We start from the raw sequence: 9,473 nt of genomic DNA on the forward strand, positions 1-9,473 counted from the left end.
AAACAGAGGAGGCCAGGAGCCAGGCCATTCTTGGTAGAGTTTACATAATCTGAACTATAAGTGGTAGCACTTTATAACCAGCGGGCTGGCTGATAACTTTATAACCAGCAGGCTGGCTGATAACTTTATAACCAGCGGACTGGCTGACGTGATCTTGTATGCTCTTCGAGAAGATTGCCTGTCCAATATTGAATGGAGGATGGCTCAGAAGAGGAAAAGGGGAAGTGCCAGCATTAGGTTAGGTGACAAACACTGGTGTGGAACTGGGAGAAAGGGAGAAATCATTGATCCCTCAGTGTGTAGCTTGGGGGTGGAGTGGTGATAGGAAGATGAGGTGCACACGAATATGAAGCTCAGAGGTAGCAGTGGAGTCATCATACCATAGCACAAGAAGTCTAGAAGTAGGACAAGGGTAAGATGGCATCTCCAGAAAGCTCAGGACTTTCTATCTTATGAATCGTTTAAAATATTTTTAATTTGTTGAGAATTTCATACTATGTATTTTAACTATCCACTCCAACTCCTCTCTTAACTTCTCTCAGATCTGCCCACCTCCCTAAGCTCTGAACTTTGTATTCTCATTAAAAAAAAAATCCATCAACTCTAATTTATGCTGTCATACAATTTCAAATTTTTCTCTCCCACTGTGTGCCCCAACATAGCTTCTCCAACTCTCACCTTTTTTTCACCGCAGGTGGTTGGAAGGTTTAGAAAAGACAGGAAGACAGATTCCTTATCTGTCAAGGGAACAAATTGTAATCTGCCTGTATTAAGTTAATTTTCTTATTGCTGTGAGCAAATTAATTAAAGAGAACAACTTAAGGGGGCCTGGGGAGATCACTTAGTCAGTGGTAAAGTGCTTGTTGAGCCATCATGAAGATGTGAATTTGATCCCCAGAACCTGTGTAAGAGGCCAGGTGTGGTGGTACACATGTAATTTCAGTGCTGGGGAGGATGAAACAGGTGGGTCCCTATGCTCACTGGCCAGCCAGCCAGCAAAATAAGTAGGCCCCAGGTCCCAGAGAGATATCCTGTCTCAAAAAACAAAATGGATGGACAGATCCTAAAGAATGACATCTGAGGTTGATCAGTTGGCTACCCACGTGGACACAAATATGCATGTATATACCCTGTGCATTTACACACCCACACACATACACACACCTTCCACCTTCCACAGAAAGCAACTTAAGGGAGAAGGACTTGTTTTGGCTTGCAATGTAAGGGGATATAGTCCATCACAGATGGAAAAACATGGGGAGAACTGGGTCAATGGTGGCAGGAGTTTGCAGTAGAACCCTATTTCCTCTCATGTTAGTGAAGCAAGAAGTAGAGAGCAGAGAGGAAGTGGGGCTGTGCTATAAAACCATTCCCTAGTGGATCACCTCCTTCAGCAAGGCTCCACTTCCTAAAGACTCCACAAATCTTTCAAAGTAGCACTACCTGCTGGAAACCAGTTATTCAAATACACGAGGTGATGGTGAAAATTTCACATTCATTACATTGTCCTGACATGTGCTCATCTCCTATGGGCTAACATGACAACAATGAGCTACAAGGAAGCTGGGGAAACATAGTCATCAGCTGTATGGGAAAAATGGCTGGGTATTGGAGGTCAGGATCAGGTCAGATTCATTGTGGGCAGACCCTAAGAGTAATGGTGATGGAAGGGCGGGAAGCTGTGGACAGAGTGAAAGATTCTTGAATTTAAGGTTCTGACAGTTATTGCACCAGCACAGGTGGAGGTACAGAAATCAAAGACTTGAGCTGCCTGGGCACTGGAGAAGCAATTTGCACAAATGGTGAAGATGACCAGAATGACAGGAACACAGGGAAGAAGACAAGGCACCGAGACCATCAGCAGAGAGGAGAAGCTGTGGTCTAGGCTTCATGGAAGAGAGACTTTGAAGGAGGAAGACTTAGTTTAAAGCAGCAATGGGAACATAAAGAATGTCTCTTCCCAACGTTGGGCCCTGAGCTATTCAGTGGCTAAGAGAGAAAGCAGTCTCCACTTGAGCAGCTGCAGGAGTTGTAGGATTCTCAGGGAATCTTAAAATGTTATCTAAGATGATGTGATAGGACACTTAAACAAGGCATTGGGAACTTTAAAGCATTTCTCCAGAAATCTTAGAGGGTACAAGAAAGTGGAAGGGATGGGGCTGAGGACTGGGTGGGGCTGGGGACTGGCAGAACCAGGTGGAATAGGGGTTTGGACAGTAGGCATTTCTTGAGGCTTTGACATGGTCCTGGTGATGATTGGTGTCAATATCAGAGGCATGGTAGCAGTAGTGTACCTTACTTTAAGAGTCATCAGGACACTGTGTAACTTTGAGCATCTGCATAGATGGCTTGAACATCTCAGGCAGGTGATTCCCAAAGGAGCAGGATATATATGGGAGCAGAACAATTAGTGGTCCCCAGAATGTCTTCATCACAGATCCCATGACTGTTAGGGTCCATGGGCAATGGGAAATTAAGAGTGCAGATGGAATTAGGCTGCCAATCAGCTGCTCTTAAAAATAAATAAGGAGACTGTCTTCCATTATCCAGATGGGTGAAATAATCCCACAGGTCCTTCAATGTATATGAAGGAGATAGCTGGATTGATGCCAATCCATGGGCCAAGCATTAAGGGTGGCCACTCAAAGCTGGAAAGTGCCAGGAAGCAGATGGTCCTTGAAAAGGGGATGTAGTTCTGCAGAAGCTCACTGATTTCATCCCAGTGGGACCCATCAGGGGATTAGGAACTGTAGAGGTGAAAGATAATAAATATGTGTTGTTTTAAGCCAAAAAGTCTGTGGTAATTATAACCTGAGATGAAAGGCTTCTCTCTCTGATTACTGCCACCTCCTGCAGGCTGCAGTGCTATGACAGCTGGGCAGAGGAATGGTTGTTAGTTTTATGAGGCTGCAATTCATGAGGGGTGGAGTTGGTGCCTTAATAGCTGTGCCCCTCAATAGCTTTGCATCATGTCTTTCTGCCTTCGGTGAAGAGGGTGAAGGCTTCCAGGGGGATCCCCTCCCCTCTCTTTGCCTCCTCTCTGCTATTTGATTTTTTGATTAGTGGCTTATGCAGGAGGAGGGTGAAGAGGTCCCTTTGGATCTCAGTGGCACTTTCTAGTTTTATAGGAACAGAGAGTTTGGGGCACTGTGGCTTGTTGATAATGGTCTGGTCATTAAGGAAATGAATGCCTTTCCTCCTATCTGCTACCATTTTCTGGTGTTTCTCCATTGGCTGGGCTCAAGTGTGGAGAATGATATACCATGGGCCTCCCTGTAGCCTCAATGGTGAAAGACATTCCTTGGGACCCAGGACTTGTGTATATTTTGATAGCAAAGGTTCTAAAGGTTACTGTGGTGTAGCTATACAAGTGAAGCCGAGGCTGAAATAAGGTTGCCCTAACTCCATGTGGAGACACAGTGGCAGACTGTTAGTCTTTAGCCACTTATTGTCTACTTGACTTTGAACTGCTTTTAGGACCTTGGAATGCACTGTGGAGGGATATTCCCAGCATCCCATCTACTCTTGGGCAAGTGTAACTTACTTTACACATTAGCTCTTACACCTTCCCCTCTTTACTTCTCCCCTTTCCTGTCTTCCCTTCCTCTCTGCTTTCCTTCTCTTTGTATTAGGGCTATAGCTAAGGGCCCTGTCAGGTAGGTGAGCTATCACTGAGCCACACCCCCAGACAAAAGACAGTATTTTCTTGAGAGAGAATTTGAGTTCTTAGATACTTGTGATGGTGACTGAAACAACAATAACAACAACAGCAACAGCAACAACAAGAACAAGAACAAGTACAAGAACAAGAACAAGAACAAGAACAAGAACAAAGTATGCTCATGTCTAGATACTTTTAAGGATGAAACTAGAAGCCATTAGGATATATATTCTTTACCAAATCAGGGAAGATGAATTCAGATTTAACAACCATGTAGCATCGAGGGAGGCCACTAGAGGGGGCATGGACCTAGAAAACTGGCAGTCACTAGCACAGAGTGAGGAAATGGAAAGATTTCGTGACCAAGCTCCATTATTGGTTAAGTTGTAGAGGACACAGTTAATTTTTTTTTTTAAGGGCTATTGCCCATGCTCTGAGAAAACATACCACATAGTTATGAAGAAGATAAAACTCCTTCTAGAGAGAATTTGTTACTAAACAGATCAAGTTATACTTACATTAGAACTAAAGGGAATGAAACATTCAGTCTGTAGATAACACAAGGTCATAGATGAGTCAATGTGCTTGCTTCCCCACCCCAGTGTAAAGTCATACTCCAAACAGCTCCATTTTGGGAGATTTTTTTACCCCTACAGGTTTAGTTCACATGATAAAAAATGCTAAAAAGCTGATAAGGCTGAGAGAGGGCCCTCTTGAAGCCAAGGCTCTCTTTCTTGCCTTATACTACCTCATTTCTGCCCCATGGCTTCTGGCACAAGCAAGATGATTTTTGTTGAGCTTGGAGCTTCTGCACGTTAGGAACACATGAGAAGGCTGTCTTTGAGATACTTTCTATCGTCTTGTCCATTTTAACTGCCAGGCTAAGCAAGGCAGATTCCTAACCTGACCCCTGAGCAGCCATGATAACTGCAGGGGAAATATGCAGAGGCATGCAAACCTCACAGAAGTGTGGGATCAATCTTCCTTGCAGACACTCAAGGGGTGCTGTGGCTCCTCCCCTTTAAACATTGTGATCTTTCACCTTGAAGTATATTAAAGATTTCCTTGGCACCTCTGCCCTTAAACCCCAAATCTCTTAAAGATAGTTCAGGGTACATGGCTGCCTTGGGGCATGAGAACGTACTGAATTTTGTGGTGTGGAGTTGGTGCCACTGTATCCCATATTACCCTTGCTGTTTTGACCTGGAAGAAAGATAAATTCACAAATTATTTGAATTAAGTGCAGCCAGTCTTCTGTCTTTGGGGAAAGGCCATCTACCTGAGCAAACGCTCTTTCTCAACTCAGGTCTGTGAGGTCTCATCGTTCTGGTATGCCGTCTCAGGTAGGAAGAGGGGAGGCTGGGACATCTGTTTCTACTTTGTCTTTGGAAGCTTAAATTTGAGAGTACGTTTACTCTTTTTCTTTGAATCCTGACAACTTTGCATCTATGGCAATGTGGAAATTTTCTTTCATGCCCATACAAGGAAATCTCAGAGCCTTTCAGGTTGAGTGGGCAAACAAGCCTGAGAGTGGTTGGGGCTGGAGGAGCATGTGGCAGCTGGATGCTCTTAAGAAAGGGAAGGTTTCAAAGACTGGCCATACCTAGATCTCTTTGCAGTAAAACTCTTTAGCTAAGTTTAAGCAATTAGGACAACAAGAAATTAGGAGATGGAGAAATTTTGTAATTTCATTTCCTAGTATTTTAATTTTATTTCTTTTTTGAGACAAGGTTTCTCTGTGTAGCTTTGGCTGTCCTGGACCTTGCTCTGTAGACCAGACTGGCCTAAAACCTCATAGAGATCTGCCTGCCTCTGCCTCCCAAGTGCTGGGATTAAAGAGATGCACTACCACTGCCTGGCATATTTTAATTAAAAATTAACTTATTTTTCTATTCAATACATCCTGACCACAGCTTCCTCTTCTTCCACTCCTCCTAGTCATTCCCTCAGATCAACTCTGCACTGGTCTACCCCAGGAAAAGAGCAGGCTTCCCAGGGACATCTATTAAATATGGCACAACAAGGTACAATAAGACCAAACACAAAACCTCATATCAAGATTGGGTGAGACAACCTAGTAGGAGGAGAAGGGTCCCAAGATCAGGCACAAGAATCAGAGACACTTCCATTACCACTGTTAGGAATTCCTCCCCAAACACCAAGCCAACAACCATAACATATATACAGGGAACCTAGCACAAACCCATGCAGGGTCCGTGCTCTCCCAGTGTCCTCCACCCCTGTGGCTCTCAGAATTCTTCTCACTCCTTTCCCACCAGGGTTTCCAAGCTTTGAAGGGAGGGACCCAATGGAGACCTCTAATTTGGGCTCTTTCTCTACCTAATATTTGGCTGTGGGTCTATGTATCTGCAACCATCAGCTCCTGGAGGAAGCCTTTCTGATGACAACTAGATTAGATAGTAATCTGAATATAGGAGAACATCACTAGGAGTCATTTTTATTGATATTTATTTATTTAGCTAATTGTGTTTGGCTCTACTCTAGATCTCTGGGCTCTCCAGTCCTGGTCATTATACAGTGTTAGGCATGGGTTCCTGCTTGTGACATAGACCTCAAATTAGCCCAGTTGTTGATTGGCCTCTCTTGCAAGTTTTGTGCCACCTTTTCCTCAGCGCATCTTGCAGGCAGGACAGATTGTAGGTTGAAGGTTTTGTGGCTGTGTTGGTGTTCCAGTCCCACCACATGAAACCTTGCTTGGTGTGGAAAAACTCTACTAATTAAGGTCGAAGTCCACTATGACTGGATAGCCTCTGTGCCTGGTGCAATATGGGAGACTCCCTTCATTAGCCGGACTTCTCCTTCTTGAACCTTGTCTGGGGAATTCTAAGCTCCCACATATGCCTCTACATGAGTAGTGTCACGTAGCCTTAGTTAGATTACAGATCAGTTTTGTTTCTTCTGATAAGAACCTGTTCAGCCAGCACCTGAGGTTCCTAAAATGCTTCTCTATGCTAGTGAGGCTTTTTCGTACTCTAAGCCCTTAGCCAATGACCTCTGTCCATCCTGGGTGTTCCTACCCTCAATCCCCTAAAATTTTATAAGCCTTGAATAAAGTTGATCTGCCTCCTGATAACTAGCCTCACTATGGTCATTCACTGTATGTACTCACAGGACTTCTGACCCCCCCCCCCAGTAGTCTCCACTCCTTCTGCCCTTGTAGACCATATTGGTCCACAATCCATGAAAGCAGGGCGACCCACAGCTTGGTTATAGAAGATGGAGGGTCAGACTCCATAGCCTCCATTACTAGGAGTGCTTGCTACGGTTATCCTTGTAGATCCAGGCAGTTTTCACTGCACTAAGTTTCCATATTGTCCCCAAATACCCCTTAATTCCAATTGTCTCTCCCTGTTCTCTCTCCATCCTTCTCCCTATTTCCACCTCTACCTGCCCTCAGTTCACCCACAAAATCTACTCATTTCCTCTTTCCAGGGAGATTCGTGCAGTCCCCCACTAGAGGTCTCCACTGGGTTTGTGAATTGTAGCATGATTATCTACTTAACAGCTAATGGCCACTTTGAGTACATCCCATGTTTATCTTTCTGTGTCTGAGTTACCTCACTCAGGATTGTTTTTCCATCGATTTACCTGGAAACTTCATGATGCCATTTTTTTTTTTAAAAACTGCCAAGTATACTCCTTTGTGTAAATGTACCACATTATTTAGTTGAGGGACACCTAGGTTGTTTCCAGTTTCTGATTGTTATGAATAAAGTTGCAGTGAACATGATTGAGCAAGTGTCTTTGTGATGGGAAGGAGCATCCTTTGGGTATATGCCCAAGAGTGATATAGCTGGGTCTTGAGGTAGATTGATTCCCAGTTTTCTGAGGAAACATCATATTGATTTCCACAATGGTTGTACAATTTTGCATTCCTCCAGCAATGGAGGAGTGTTCCCTTTGCTTCACATCCTCAGAAGCATGAGTTGTCACTTGTGTTATTGATCTTAGCCATTCTGAAAAATGGCTACTCTGTAAGATGGAATCTCAAAGTAGTTTTGACTTGAATTCCCTTGATGGCTAAAGATGCCAAACATTTAGGTGTTTCTCAGACTTTTGAGATTTCTCTATTGCAAATTCTCTGTTTAGACCTGTACCCCATTTTTACATTAGATTATTACTACTTTGATATCTAGCTTCTTGAGTTCTTTACTCATTTTGGATATTAGTCCTCTATCAGATGTGAAACTCTTTTCCCTTCTGTAGGCTGCAGTTTTGACCTATTGACAGTTTTGTCTTCATGAGTGTATTAGTCAGGGTTCTCTAGAGTCACAGAACTTACGGATAGTCTCTATATAGTAAAGGAATTTATTGATGACTTACAGTCTACAGTTCAATTCCCAACAATGGTTCAGTAGTAGCTGTGAATGGAAGTCCAAGGGTTTAGCAATTGCTTAGTCCCACACGGCAAGCAGGCAGAAGAGTGAGAGCTAGACTCCCTTCTTCCAATGTCCTTATATGATCTCCAGCAGAAGGTGTAGCCCAGATTAAAGGTGTGTGCCACCACACCTTTAATCCCAGATGACCTTGGACTCAGACATCTCTCTGTCTTAATCTTCTGGATTCAATCACCACTGTGTCTTAAGATCTCCATACCAAGATCCAGATCAGAAACTTCCATCTCCCAGCCTCCAGATTAGTTTCACTGGTGAGCCTTCCAATTCTGGATTGTAGTTCATTTCAAATATAGTCAAATTGACAACCAGGAATAGCCACTACAATGAGGTTCCATTTATTAATTGTGGATCTTAGTGCCTGTGCTATTGGTGTTCTCTTCAGGAAGTTGTCTCCTGTGCCAATGCATCCAAGGTTATTTCCCACTTTCTCTTTCTTTTGGGTTCATTGTATCTGGTTTTATATTGAGGTCTTTGATCCACTTGCATTTGAGTTTTGTGCAGGGTGATGATATGATCTATTTGCACTCTTCTCCATATAGACATCCAGTTAGATCAGCAACATATGTTGAAGATGCTTTCTATTGCTGTATGGATTTATGTCTGGGTCTTCAATGTGATTTCTTTGACCAATATGTCTGTTTTTTTTTATGACAATACAATGTGGTTTTTATTGTTATAACTCTATAGTACAGTTTGAAACCAAGGGTGCTATACCTCCAGAAGTTTTATTATTGTTCACTATTGTTTTAACTATTCTTTCCCCTCCATATGAAGTTGAGTATTGTCCTTTCAAGCTCTGTAAAGAATTGTGTTAGAATTTTGATGTAGAATGCATTGAATCTGTAGATTACTTGTGGTAGGATGACCATTTTTCCTATATTAATCCTACTGATCCATGAACCTGGGCTATCCTTTCATCTTCTTATATCTTCTTCAATTTCTATTTTTGAATCTGGACTCATAAACCAAAATCTTTCACTTGCTTGATTAGAGTTACCCTAAGATAGTTTATATTATTTGTAGCTATTGTGAAAGATGTAGTTTCTATGATTTCTTTCTTATTCTGTTTGCCACTTGTACATAGGATGACTACTGATTTTTTTTTTTTTTTTGAGTTACTCTTTAGCACAGGCACTTTGCTGTAGGTGTTTATCAGCTGTAGGAGTTCCCGGGGTCATTTATGTATGTTACCGCATCATCTGCAAATAAAGATGCTCTTTGACTTGTTCCTTTCCAATTTGTATCTCCTTGATCTTCTTGTGGCGAGAGTAGACAGCTTAGTCTTTTAACTGATTTTAGTGGAATTGCTTTGAGTTTCTCCCCATTTAATTTGATGTTGGCAATATGCTGTAAATTGCCTTTATTATGTTTGGGTATGTCTTTTTTTTTTTTTT

This window comes from Mus pahari, chromosome 17 (genome assembly GCF_900095145.1).
Source record: "Mus pahari chromosome 17, PAHARI_EIJ_v1.1, whole genome shotgun sequence".
NCBI lineage: Eukaryota > Metazoa > Chordata > Mammalia > Rodentia > Muridae > Mus > Mus pahari.